Source organism: Lepidochelys kempii, chromosome 6, assembly GCF_965140285.1.
Source record: "Lepidochelys kempii isolate rLepKem1 chromosome 6, rLepKem1.hap1, whole genome shotgun sequence".
Lineage (NCBI taxonomy): Eukaryota > Metazoa > Chordata > Testudines > Cheloniidae > Lepidochelys > Lepidochelys kempii.
Window position 1 is genome coordinate 132319937 of NC_136385.1, and position 14383 is coordinate 132334319.

Here is a 14383-nt window from a genome sequence, read left to right on the forward strand (position 1 = left end):
CAGGGAATTGCAGTGAGCACTGGTCTGCCCGGTCCCTCGTGCATGCAAGAGGTGCCAATAAGCCATACTGAAGCATACAAAGCCAAGTGGTGTCCCACAATCTCACTGCAGCATAGCTGAGCTGGACAGTGCTCATACACAGGAATGAGAAATTGAAATCCCTACACACAAAGATATCAGTTTTGTAGCAATGGGTATTGGTTTGAGTCCCATCATGGGGATTTTAAACACATTGGGCCTGATTCTCCTCTCGCCCCAGTGTAACTAAGGAGCAAGGGCTTGACTACATGGAATTTTGGTACCCTCACATTATTACAGTGTTTGGTTTGTACTTCTTCAGATACAGTTACAATAGTAATAAGCGATGCCACTAGAAGTCCCTTAATGCCAGGGTGACTGCATCCACAGGTGGATGCAGGTTGTACTTCTTCAGACACAGTTACAATAGTCCAAAAGCTGTGGGTAGATCAGCCCCAGTTCTACCGAGTCAGTGGAGTTCAGAACTGGTACAAGTGAGAACAGAATCTGGCCTAGTCTCTGTCTCCTGTTGCTATTGGCCGTTCCCACTAGCAATATAGAATGTGAACAAAGGGTTTCACTGAGGAGACATGTCTAGCATTAAAGTACAGAGCAAAGCTTTTCCCTGGTGACTCCTGTCCCTAGCCCTTCTGCACACAGCCCTTTCAATAACAATTATATTCTCATTACAGCTACTGTCTTGTGCCAAATTGCTGGATCCTGATCCGTGAGTTCAACTGAGCTGCACTTGGTGCCAGGGCTTTATGCCACCTCTACACTTAGAATCATAGAATATCAGGGTTGGAAGGGACCTCAGGAGGTCATCTAGTCCAACCCCCTGCTCAAAGCAGGACCAATCCCCAATTAAATCATCTTTCAGGCCACTCCCCTCCCATTTGCATACAGGTCCAAGTGTACCCGAGGATGTATTTAGCTGTTCTCTGCACTGCCCTGACTCCATTCAGGGAAAGTCCTCGAGCCACTCAGCTGCTCTTGGCTCTGCTTGTTCCATCATCTCCCTGTGAAACTCCAACCTCTAGGGCAGCAAAGAAAGAGACAAGACAGGACCAAATACAACCTTATCAACCTTTGGTAAAAGTCAACAATTGTTTTGTCCTATGGGGAGTCCGCTGAAAAACACAAATCACTGGTCACTCAACAGGGCCCTTGTTACAGCCTTACCGAGATGGTTCTGTGGGTCAGGCCCTGGAGTAGGGGGCTGGAGATCTAGGTTCAATGCCTGGCTCTGCTAAAGGCCCCCTGTGTGACCATAGCTAAGTCTTACTGGGCCATCTTTCCAAAAGAGCCAAGTACCCCACTCCTGTTCTGGTGCCTAAAGAAACAGCCAGATCTTTAAAAGGGCCCCACTGCTCCTACAGAGCGCGGCATCCTATGTGAGACCAACAGGAGCTGTGGAGCCCTTGGCCTGGGAAAACATGGCCCTGCTTCTGAAAAGGTGACCTTTAATCAATTGGTTCCTCAGTTCCCCATCTGTAAAGCCAGGATGACAATATTCCCTTTCCCCTACTCTTTGTCCATTCAGACTGCCAGCTCTCCTGGGCAGGAACGGTCTCTCCCAGTGCCGACAGCAGTGAGGCCCTGATCCTGGCCCGGGCCTCTCGGCACTGCTACAATACAAACCAAACACAGTAATAATGTCGTTACTTTACTAGGGGTTGCCATGGCAGCCCGGATGCTGCCTTAGCCCCCTCCCCCACACTCCTGAGGTCTGAAAAGAGAAAACAGCAAAGGGTCAGCAGGGTAAGGATATGCAGCAAGGCTACCTTGCACCCCCCTACTCCCAAGGAAAGATTCTTACCTCCCTGTGGCACCCCTCGCAGCCTCCCATTCTCTCTGCCTGCCAAGAGCAGTGCAACCCCGGGGGTGAAGCCCGCACTCCATTAGGTGGAGGCAAGAGGATGCGGAGGGCTTGCTGGGTGATGTGGAAGGGCCCAGACCACTACCAACTGTGGATCCTAAATGTATGTTAATACAGCTACAAAGCAAGACAAAAAACCCAACAAAGAGCGGACAGAAAGGCCACAAAGGAATGAAACTAGACTTACCCCACTTCCTGACTGCCTGAGAAATACAAAAGCAGACTCCTGGCCTCTTTGAGTACAGCCATCCAAAGGTGATGGTGCTCTTCCTAATAAATTGCACCTTGCAGCTCACCATTTTACATTGATGCGAGTTGTACAGCGTTTACATTGATGCGAGTTGCTACAGTGCTGGTCTCTAGCGTAGACCAGGCTATAGTGGTGAGTAGGCTGGGGGAAAGGTGAATTCTTACCTTCTGGCTGCCTAATCTTTAGCTGGAGACCATGTTTTCTGCATGTTAGTTGTTGCACAAAATTTGGATTTTTCAGAAAGCAGCAAATATTGCAGAAAGATCCTAACACAATAATGCCTGTTGCCTTTGATTTCCTCTGCTGTTCCCTGTTTCCCAGGTATGCACATGTGCAAGCAGTTGTAAAACTGCTTGTAGTCGACAGCATTTATTTCCCAGACACCCCAACACTTGGGCAGGTCTGTGGTACAGATGTGGCACACACCCGATATACAGCTGCAGACAGAGCTCACCACTTAGAAGGGATCAGCAAATCAAATACTTAATTTGCCAAATATTGGCTAGTTTCATCCACCCCATTATCTTGGCTGATATTTGCAATAGTCTGGTGTTTCTTGCCCTCCTGTTTGCAGAGTAAAGCTTGACAATGTGAATCCTAAAGGCTTAACAACCAGGAGGCAATAACACCGCCCCCACCCCCCAAAATTATTGTGTTTTAAAACTTCACAATCTTAAACTAATTTCCTGCATTTTGGGGGCCTGACACTGGGTATTTAGGTGCTTAGAGTTGGCAGCATTGCCTTTGTCTGGAGTAGGGTACCTATGTTTGGAGAGGATTCACACCTATTCTGGTTTTCTTCCTTGAACGTTTGTTTTATGTATGTCTGAATCTTCAGGGCGAGGTGTAATATCTTTGGAAGATGGGGGTGCAGTGAAAATGAAAGGGGAAAAAGATGTGCTTGTTGGAAAGTGACAGTCTATTTTAGAGTGAGCTTCCCATCAGCTTTCTAAATGGCAAACTTAGATAAATAGGATTTTGTTTTAAAAGTGGATTAAACAAGGAATTTGTGTGAATAAACCCCTTGTCTCATCATCCACAAATCCTTTCCTTTTTAAGTAGCAATGATGCATAAAGGGCATATTGTATTTTGAAGCACAGTAAATATGAAAATAGGATGATAATCCTGTGAAATTTAAAATAAAACTGAAAAATCAAAGGAGTCCTCGATGTTGAGGCCAGAAAGGAATCATTATGATAATCTAGTCTGACCTCCTGCATAAACCAGGCAAAAGAACCTCACCTTGTGATTCCTGCACCATATGCATATCTTCTGGTTGAATATGAGCAGTGTTTATCAGGCTTCTCAAGTTGGCATCCCTTTATTCATGTCAGAAATTTCACAATTGCATTTCATCTTCTCTAAAAGTCAGTGTTAAAATAGGTCAGTGATAACAGCAACACTTCATTTTAGTTGTGTGTTTCAAGAGATTGCTAGAGAATACTTGACCCTGAAGGATAAGGATATGCAGGGAGTCGGGGAGAGAGATTTTCTTTGCTTTAGCTTGTAATACAATTTTCAATGCCTTGCCACCACCCTGATTGACTTTCATGATCCCCCTAAGTGTCGGTCATGACACCACATTTGAAAGGCGTTGAAGTAGAGCCTCTCTTCTAGGAAGACATCCAGGTCGGATTTAAAGGCTTTTAGTGATTGAGAACCTATCACATCCCAAAGAAAGTTATTCCAATGGTTAATTAACAATTTGCATCTCATTTCTAGTCTCAGTTTGTCCACTGATCTTGTTATGCTTTTGTCTGCTAGATTAAAGAGTCATCTACTACCCAAAATCTTGTCTTTATGAAGGTATTTAGAGACTGTAATCAAGGTAACTCTTAAACTTGTCTTTGTTAACCTAAATGAATAGAGCTCTCTAGACCTTTAGCTCTTACCTGAATCCTTTCCGATTTGTTAGCATCGTTTTGAAGTGTGGACCCCTTGCAGTTCTGGTCACAGCAATGCCGGAAGCAGCAGTAATAACAGCTCCCTAACACTACTCAATAGTCCCCTGATTATATAACCAAGGATTGTGTTTACTCCCTTGGCCACCACGTCTCTCTGGTTCAGTTCCACCATCACCCCAAGTCCTTTTCTGAGTGGCTGCTTTCCAAAATGCAGTCACCCATTCTATAAGTGTGACCTGTGTTCTTGGTTCCTAGATGTATGATCTTGCATTTAGCTGTATTAAATTCTATGTTGTTCACTTGAGCCCAGCTAACCAGGTAATCCAGATTGCTCTGTGGAACTGACCTGTCCCTATAATTATTTACCACTCCACCAATTTTTGTCATCTGCAAACTTTACCCACAATCATTTTTTTCTTTCTTCCAGATTATTGATAAAGATCCTGAGAGCATGGGAAAAACCCACATGCCTTGCCAGGGCTTTCGTTTAAAGCTCTAGTATGTGAATCTAAACAAGTCTGAATTTACTATTCTGCAGCTGCTCTAAAGCACACAGCCTCTTAGCTCAATGCTGCATGGAAGGTTAAAATTTGCTCTTTCCTGGTCTTTCTGTGTGTGTCAGAGTTTGAGGCCAGATTCTCTCCTGAGCCCTGAGATCTGCTCGGTGCAGGACTGTGTGTGTATGTGAGGAGGGCCAGTCAGGAAGCAGGATACCACCCTCTGTTTCTGTCCGGCTATCTTTGCCAGCCCTGATCCCAGCCCTGGTGTGAGAGCTGCCATGGGGTTGTTCCCAATTTTGGCAGCTTCAGGTTGGTGGGAGCTCAGCTGCCCTCACCCCTGCCTGAGAGCTGACTATGCCACTTTACACCAGCAAAGTGTTTCCCGCTGGGCAGATACTTTCTAGTTGGCCAGCTATCTCCCTGGAGAGAATGCAGCCCATGATTGTCTTCTTCTGGCCATAGCTTTCTTATTTCATCTGCAGGCTTCTCCTTCATCTCCCAACTGCCTAAATCTTAGGAGGATAGGTGCTTTTGGAATACCTGTGTTCGATAGCTCTGTGTCCAGCCCAGCTACAAAGAACATTGACTAGAAGAATCCAGATGGTGCCGTTGCTTTGACCAAGTGTATCAGCGCTCCCTTATGCCACCTTTAACTAACTGCTGTAGTAGCTGGTATTGCTGGCCAGTGTGTTCAGTAAAGGAATTTGTCACTCCCAGTTTAAGCAATTAAATCCAGTGCGGGGGAGCAAATTAAACCAGAAATGAGCCTCAGGAGCATAGATATCCTCTCAAGCCTGCAGTCATCACCAGAAGCTATGGAGATTAGTTTGCTGTAACCAGTACTACCTAGCTTTTCTATCAGGAGGGTCGGAAGTTCCTTAAAAGCCGGGGGAGGGGCGGGGGGGGAGAACCGGTACCTGAACTGTGGCCCCACCCCCTGCACCGCCCCTGCCCCCTGAGACCCCGCACCCACACTGCCCCTGCCCCCCCACCCTCTCACCACCCATTCCCCCGAGGCCCAGCTCCTGTGCCCCCTGTGCCACCTCTTGCCCCTGGGACCCCGTCCCCCCACGCACTCCTCTCCATCCCCCGCCCCCTGTGGCTCATCCTTGTGGCTGGTAAGTGGAGGGGGCGTGGCCCTGGGCCCCCATGTCCTGCACTCCTGTCTTCTATAGTGCTTTTCATGTTACAAAGGAGGTCAGCAGCATTACCCCGATTTCACCAGAGTCAGAATCTCTGGTGGACTGTTCATTGCAGCTGAAGTTCTTTAAGGGAGGGAACGGTTAGAGCTCTGTTCACCAGACAACACATGCCACTGATGTGCTGTCGTTTTACTGCTCTACGGCTTTGTTACCCATCTTTCAAAGGAGTGTAATATTGGCTACACAATAGGGACTTTATGAGACTTATCCAATTAATGCTGTAAATTGCTTAGGGATCCTCAGGTGAAGAGCACTATAGAAGTACAAGGTAGTAATGAAAGTATTTTTAAGCCAACCTCTCTCAAGGATGTTGCATTGGTACCCTGCTTGGATGTTGCATTGGTACCCTGAGCATCTGCCTCACCGTTCTTGGTCAAATTCTTGTTTGACCTTCTAATATGTTGGTCATGTCAGAAAAAATATTTTGGGGAGTAATTTGTTAATGTTCTGAGCAATTGGACTGGGTCCTTTATGCCATCCAAAACTGCTTCGTCAGCTATCAGGTGCATAGAAAAGTGGGAAGACAAGAGTGGGTGGAATGGAAAGAAGTCATTCTTCTTGCTGAATCTGGATCAGTCTCCTAGCCAGAATTTAACTGCTAGTGGAAGCTAAATGGGCCAACTGAGCGGTTAGACTTTGGAAACATCCATTTTCTGTCTGCTTAAGGTGATGAAAGGCTTGAAAGTTTTGTCAGCTTGGAGGTGATGAGGGAAGGGCTTGCATGTGGGCCCAGGCCTGCACGGAGCCCGACTGACTTCCGTGGGCTCTGCCTGGTTGCATCTCTGCAATTGCAGGCACGAGGCCTTCAACTGAAAGCTCTTTTGGCCAAGGACCTTTCTTCTTATGTGTCACAAAGCACCCAGCATGCTCCTGAGCACTGTATAAAAATAACAATAACGAAGAGAACCAGGCCTAGCTGTATCACCTTGGGCTGTGTACGAGCCTTCGTTAGTCTCTGAGAGAGAGAGTACCCAGGTGCATTGAGCCCCGCTCTTCTGTGCTATTGCCAGCAGGAGCTGGGCTCTGGTGGAGTGGTCTGGAGGTTGCAGAGTTGGTCGTTGGGCCACGAGAGAAACCTGTCTTGGCTTGTGCATAAGGGCAGAGGGCTCTAGTCCCAGCCTTGTTACATATTTTCAGGCAATGCAGAATAAAAAAAGTACTGATTGCTCCTGTTCTTATGGGGAAGTGACTAGTGTGGTATTTATTTCCAAAGCCTTTTTCTAACCTTTACAGCACTATACTAGCGCCACAGCCTGGGGACAGCGGTACTTGGACTTCTAGCGCAGCGATGCAGGAGCCCGGTGTCATCAATCGAAAGGGAAGGGTAAACCCCTTTAAATCCCTCCTGGCCAGAGGAAAAACCCTCTCACCTGTAAAGGGTTTAGAAGCTCAGATAACCTCGCTGGCACCGGACCAAAATGACCAATGAGGAGACAAGATACTTTCAAAGCTGGAGGGGGGGAAACAAAGGGTCTCTCTCTCTGTCTGTGTGATGCTTTTGCCAGGACCAGAGGAGGAATGCAGGTCAGAACTCCTGTAAAGGATTCGTAAGCAATCTAGTTAGAGATGCGTTAGATTCTGTTTTGTTTAAATGGCTGATAAAATAAGTTGTGCTGAATGGGATGTATATTCCTGTTTTTGTGTCTTTTTGTAACTTAAGGTTTTGCCTAGAGGGATTCTCTATGTTTTGAATCTGATTACCCTGTAAGGTATTTACCATCCTGATTTTACAGAGGTTTTTCTTTTTACTTTTTATTTAATTAAAATTCTCTTTTAAGAACCTGATTGCTTTTCATTGTTCTTAAGATCCAAGCATTTGGGTCTGTGTTCACCTATGCAAATTGGTGAGGATTTTTATGAAGTCTTCCCCAGGAAAGGGGGTGTAGGGCTTGGGGGGATATTTTTTGGGGGGAGACCTTTCCAAGTGGTCACTTCCCCTGTTATTTTTGTTAGACACTTTGGTGGTGGCAGCAGAAAAGTTCAAGGACAAAAAGTAAAAGTTTGTACCTTGGGGAAGTTTTAACCTAAGCTGGTAAGAATAAGCTTAGGGGGTCTTTCATGCTGGTCCCCACATCTGTACCCTAGAGTTCAAAGTGGGGAAGGAGCCTTGACATCCGGTAAGAACAGACCCCAATGATTGTATCAAATTGGGCACTGTTGAGGGTCATTAGCTTGAATCTCACTTAGATTTTAAGGTTTTTGGCGCACCCAAAATTCTAGGGAAATCTTATGGGGGCTGAAAAGTTCTGAACCAAGCCTGTTGGGTCTGAAACTGTGTGAGCCCAAAGGAGTGGGAAGCCGCAGCTGTCGCTGGAAGTAAACAACGCTGGAAATCATGCTATGTCTGTGCAATTGGCATTGGAATGTGCCGAGCAACAGCTGGAAATCAGTCATGCTCAAGACTCCTGAGAAGTCAGACCCGGGTGTTTGGTTCACGGCTGGTAACGGACGCACTGCAGGGAATCCATCCCCGTGGTGTAGCTTTTAAAGCTCAGCCCAAGCTGAATTAGATCCAAACGTTGCCTGGCCAGAGCTCTGGTCCGTGCTAGACCTGGGGGGTTAGTTCAGGCCTGGCACTGTGAAGGTGATTAACTAGTACTGGGGTTATTGCTACAATTGCCTATGGCGTGTGCTCTTCCTGTGCCTGTCTCTTTTCCTTCTTCTCTTTTTGGTCTGTCTTTCTGCTTCCCTCACTATCCCCTGGCTGCCTTCCTTCAGAGCCTCTGAAGTGTCTCCTCCCTGACCTCCGCCTCCCACTCTTGCCCTCTTTTGCAATCCCATTGTACCTCTTCTTTCATCGTCCATTGTTGCCTTCTCTTCCAGTCCCAGGAAGGACTTGGGCGTTCCTGGTGGTAATCGGTTGTGCATGAGCTCCCTTTGCAACACTGTGGCCCAAGGACTAATGCAATCCTTGGATGTATGAGCAGGTGTAGGCTGTAATATGTGGAATGTATTTTCGGGCGTTGGGACATGTGAAAAAATGCCTGCTTGTCTGGCAAGGAAAGAACTGCCAGGTGAAAAGCTGAGCCAGCAATCTGATCAGGTAAACAACTGGGTCTGCATTCCAATCAGGGAAACAACTGAGTTAGCAAACTAACCTTAGGGCTAGGCAGAAAAAGTGCGGCTTGTGCAATATATAGTGAATAACTGTACGAACATATTTAAGGTGTGCACCAGAATGTGGGGGGTGCTTTTGCATTAACCCTAGGCTGGGCACCATTTTGGCGGATTGATCACTCACTGAAGGAGGAAACAAGTGACATATTTCTTCAGCTCTAGAGTCTGTCTGTAAACCCGTGCATTCTGGGTAGTGGGGGGAAAGACCTGGTCAGGGGAATATTGAATCGGAGTTGGGAGGGGGGCACTTTATCTCTGTATCTGGCACTGATGTGGCCATTGCTGGAATATGTGTCCAGTTCTGGTGCCCACAATTCCAGGAGGATGTTTATGAATTGCAGAGGGTTCAGAGAAGAGCCACAAGAATAATTAAAGGATTGGAAAACATGCCTTAGAGTGACAGACTCCAGGAGCTCAGTCTATTTAGCTTACCCAAGAGAAGGCTAAGGGGTGACTCGAGCATGCTTTAAACGTGCCAGCGTGCAGAGCAATAATTTGATAATGGGCTCTTCAGTCTAGCAGACAAAGGTTTAATAAGCTCCTAGGGCTGGAAGTTGAAGCTTGTTAATGTCAGAGTGGAAATAAGGTGTATGCCTTGAACAGGGAGGGTAATGTGTCATCTCTGAGCTTGGTAAGTGCTGATGAGCCATCCCTCAGCCTGACTACCTGAGAGTGCCACATCAGTCAACCAGGGCTCAGCCAATCCAGGGGCAAAGCTCTAACCAGGTGACCCCAGGGCCAGGGATATGGACTCTCAAAGAGAGCCAGTCTGCTCAACATTGCTATCTCACCAGGAATATCCCCTGCTGCTGCTTGGTGGTTCTGACAGTGGGCCTCTGCCCCAGCCTGCTCCTGCTCCAGCCTTGTTCCAACCCCTGCTTGGTTCCTGATGCCTGCTCTGATCCCTGGCTCTGACCCCTGGCCTGACCATTAGGCCTGACTGCTGCTGGTCTGACCACCGCTTCTCAGTTTCTGACATAATTAACCAGGTGCTGTGGTGGATTCTCCATCACTGATAATTTTTAAATCAATACTGGATGTTTTTCTAATTCACACAGGTGTTATTTGGGGGCCGTTCTCTGGCCTGTGTTCTGTAGGGCAGACTAGATCCCAATGGTCCCTTCGGGCCTTGAAATCCAGGAATCTATCTCCTCCCTAGCCTTCCACCTTGCACTGCTGGTTTCCGGTTGCCTCAGTGGATAATCTTCATCACCCTTTGCCTTTCCCTACTTATTCCGTCCCAGTTCCTCCATTACTGCCTTCCTTTCCTACTGCTGCTTTCCCTGCTTCTCTCCCCACTCCTTCTCACAGTCTGTTGTGCTCAGCCCCTGAGCCTCCCACCCTCACTCGGTACTGAAGTCTGCGCAGACGCTGCTTTCAAGGTCACCCCCTAAAGTTCAGCTTTGCTGGAAGGAAAGGAAAGTTGACAGGTTTTTCTTACTGACTTTGTGTTTTGGTTATTTTTGTGTGTGAAGCTAATTCAGTTTGTGATGCAATGTTCAGGCTGGTTGATGCTGGCACAGCTCATTGATTTCTGAAAGTGAATATGCTTGGCTATCTTTCCCATTGTTCTGTGAAAAGCAGCTATTGTGCTGTGGAACAAACAAATTCCGACTGACAAAATCAAGTTAGGGGGAGATTTTCAAAGGCAAAAATCTCAGCTTGGTGCCCAGCTTCCAAAGACAATTGTTGCATTGGTTAGGGAACTGGAGTGATGTGTCCATAGCTCGTCATGCTGACCAATATTGTCTCAGTGTTCCCCTTGTCTGATGTATCCATCAATCATCTCTTGTCCCACAGTTAGTTTGTGAGCTCCTCAGGGAAGTGACTGTTTGTCTGGTGTTTAGCAGCGTGGGGTCCTGAGGTATAATAGGGTCCTGAGGTGCTACTGCAATACAAAAAATAAATACTAATCCTAACAGTCAATGGGAATTAGGTGCTGCCAGAACCCTGGTAAAACTCCTGCTCTGGACACTCACCAAGCTGCTCGTTGGGTCCCCACATGTTGGACCCATGTGCTCTTTGGTCAGTAGTCTCCAGTGCTGTCCCATTTCCTGGCCTCTTGGGCACACTTCCTTGGCAAAGACTCGCTTCCTGTTACCCCTTCCCCAAAATGGAACCTTGCCCCAGCACCAGGGCTGATGCCCCACGGACACCCCACTAGTTTCATCAAACCCTGTCCCAGAGCTCCGACCTTGTGGGCACTCTGGGTTCCATAACACACCGAGTTTGTAAACCACTCTCTACTTTAGATAGCACGAGAGAGATACAAATCAGGACAGAACAATAACACCTATATGCCATCCTTGCCTCAGTTTCCTCACTTGAGTGATTTGTGGAATTTGGGTAGATCCTCTAAGGTGTCCAGATCCCCCTCTGGCATGTGGCTTCTCTAAATCATGGAGTGTGTCTCTCTGTCTCTTCCACCCGTCAGCCAATTTTCTTCTTGCTCAGGTGGTCCTGCAGTTAGAAAAGGATACTCTGCTACAAAACATGCTCCTTTCTTCTTTCAGTCTCCTGCCCAAACTTCCTTTGGGTATGTCTACACTACGAAATTAGGTCGAATTTATAGAAGTCGGTTTTTTTGAAATCGGTTTTATATATTCGAGTGTGTGTGTCCCCACAGAAAATGCTCTAAGTGCATTAAGTGCATTAACTCGGCGGAGCGCTTCCACAGTACCGAGGCAAGCGTTGACTTCCGGAGCGTTGCACTGTGGGTAGCTATCCCACAGTTCCCGCAGTCTCCGCTGCCCATTGGAATTCTGGGTTGATATCCCAATGCCTGATGGGGCTAAAACATTGTCGCGGGTGGTTCTGGGTACATATCGTCAGGCCCCCGTTCCCACCCTCCCTCCCCCCGTGAAAGCAAGGGCAGACAATCATTTTGCGCCTTTTTTCCTGAGTTACCTGTGCAGACGCCATACCACGGCAAGCATGGAGCCCGCTCAGGTAACCGTCACCCTATGTCTCCTGGGTGCTGGCAGACGCGGTACGGCTTTGCTGCACAGTAGCAGCAACCCATTGCCTTCTGGCAGCAGACGGTGCAATACGACTGGTAGTCGTCCTCGTCGTGTCCGAGGTGCTCCTGGCCACGTCGGCTGGGAGCGCCTGGGCAGACATGGGTGCAGGGACTAAATTTGGAGTGACTTGACCAGGTCATTCTCTTTAGTCCTGCAGTCCTATTGAACCGTGTTATGGTGAGCGGGCAGGCGATACGGACTGCTAGCAGTCGTACTGTACCATCTTCTGCCAGGCAGGCAAGAGATGAGGATTGCTAGCAGTCGTATTGTACCATCTTATGCCAGGCAGGCAAGAGATGAAGATGGCTAGCAGTCGTACTGTACCATCTTCTGCCAAGCAGCCATGAGATGTGGATGGCATGCAGTCCTTCTGCACCGTTTGCTGCCAGCCAAAGATGTAAAGGATAGATGGAGTGGGTCAGAACAAGAAATGGACCAGATTTGTTTTGTACTCATTTTCCTCCTCCCCTGTCTAGATCACACTGCAGTCACTCACAGAGAAGGCGCAGCGAGGTAAATCTAGCCATGTATCAATCAGAGGCCAGGCTAACCTCCTTGTTCCAATAACAACGATAACTTTGGTGCACCATTTCTTATTGGAACCCTCCGTGCAGTCCTGCCTGAAATACTCCTTGATGTACAGGCACACCCTTTGTTGATTTTAGCTCCCTGAAGCCAACCCTGTAAGCCGTGTCGTCAGTCGCCCCTCCCTCCGTCAGAGCAACGGCAGACAATCGTTCCGCGCCTTTTTTCTGTGCGGACGCCATACCAAGGCAAGCATGGAGGCCGCTGAGCTCATTTTGGCAATTAGGAGCACATCAACCACCACACGCATTATCCAGCAGTATATGCAGCACCAGAACATGGCAACGCGATACCGGGCGAGGAGGCGACGTCAGCGCGGTCCCGTGAGTGATCAGGACATGGACACAGATTTCTCTGAAAGCATGGGCCCTGACAATGCAGGCATCATGGTGCTAATGGGGCAGGTTCATGCTGTGGAACGCCGATTCTGGGCTCGGGAAACAAGCACAGACTGGTGGGACCGCATAGTGTTGCAGGTCTGGGATGATTCCCAGTGGCTGCGAAACTTTCGCATGCGTAAGGGCACTTTCATGGAACTTTGTGACTTGCTTTCCCCTGCCCTGAAGCGCATGAATACCAGGATGAGAGCAGCCCTCACAGTTGAGAAGTGAGTGGCGATAGCCCTGTGGAAGCTTGCAACGCCAGACAGCTACCGGTCTGTCGGGAATCAATTTGGAGTGGGCAAATCTACTGTGGGGGCTGCTGTGATGCAAGTAGCCCACGCAATCAAAGATCTGCTGATATCAAGGGTAGTGACCCTGGGAAATGTGCAGGTCATAGTGGATGGCTTTGCTGCAATGGGATTCCCTAACTGTGGTGGGGCTATAGACGGAACCCATATCCCTATCTTGGCACCGGAGCACCAAGCCGGCGAGTACATAAACCGCAAGGGGTACTTTTCGATAGTGCTGCAAGCTCTGGTGGATCACAAGGGACGTTTCACCAACATCAACGTGGGATGGCCGGGAAAGGTGCATGACGCTCGCATCTTCAGGAACTCTGGTCTGTTTCAAAAGCTGCAGGAAGGGACTTTATTCCCAGACCAGAAAATAACTGTTGGGGATGTTGAAATGCCTATAGTTATCCTTGGGGACCCAGCCTACCCCTTAATGCCATGGCTCATGAAGCCGTACGCAGGCAGCCTGGACAGTAGTCAGGAGCTGTTCAACTACAGGCTGAGCAAGTGCAGAATGGTGGTAGAATGTGCATTTGGACGTTTAAAGGCGCGCTGGCGCAGTTTACTGACTCGCTTAGACCTCAGCGAAACCAATATTCCCACTGTTATTACTGCTTGCTGTGTGCTCCACAATATCTGTGAGAGTAAGGGGGAGACGTTTATGGCGGGGTGGGAGGCTGAGGCAAATCGCCTAGCTGCTGGTTACGCGCAGCCAGACACCAGGGCGGTTAGAAGAGCACAGGAGGGCGCGGTACGCATCAGAGAAGCTTTGAAAACCAGTTTCATGACTGGCCAGGCTACGCTGTGAAAGTTCTGTTTGTTTCTCCTTGATGAAACCCTCCGCCCCTTGTTCACTCTACTTTCCTGTAAGCTAACCACCCTCCCCTCCTCCCTTTAATCACCGCTTGCAGAGGCAATAAAGTCATTGCTGCTTCACAGTCATGCATTCGTTATTCATTCATCACACAAATAGGGAGATGACTACCAAGGTATCCCAGGAGGGGTGGTGGAGGAGGGAAGGAAAATGCCACACAGCACTTTAAGCACAGCACTTTAAAAGTTTACAACTTTAAAATTTATTGAATGACAGCCTTCTTTTTTTTGGGCAATCCTCTGTGGTGGAGTGGCTGGTTGGCCGGAGGCCCCCCCACCGCGTTCTTGGGCGTCTGGGTGTGGAGGCTATGGAACTTGGGGAGGATGGCGGTTGGTTACAGAGGGGCAGCAGTGGCAG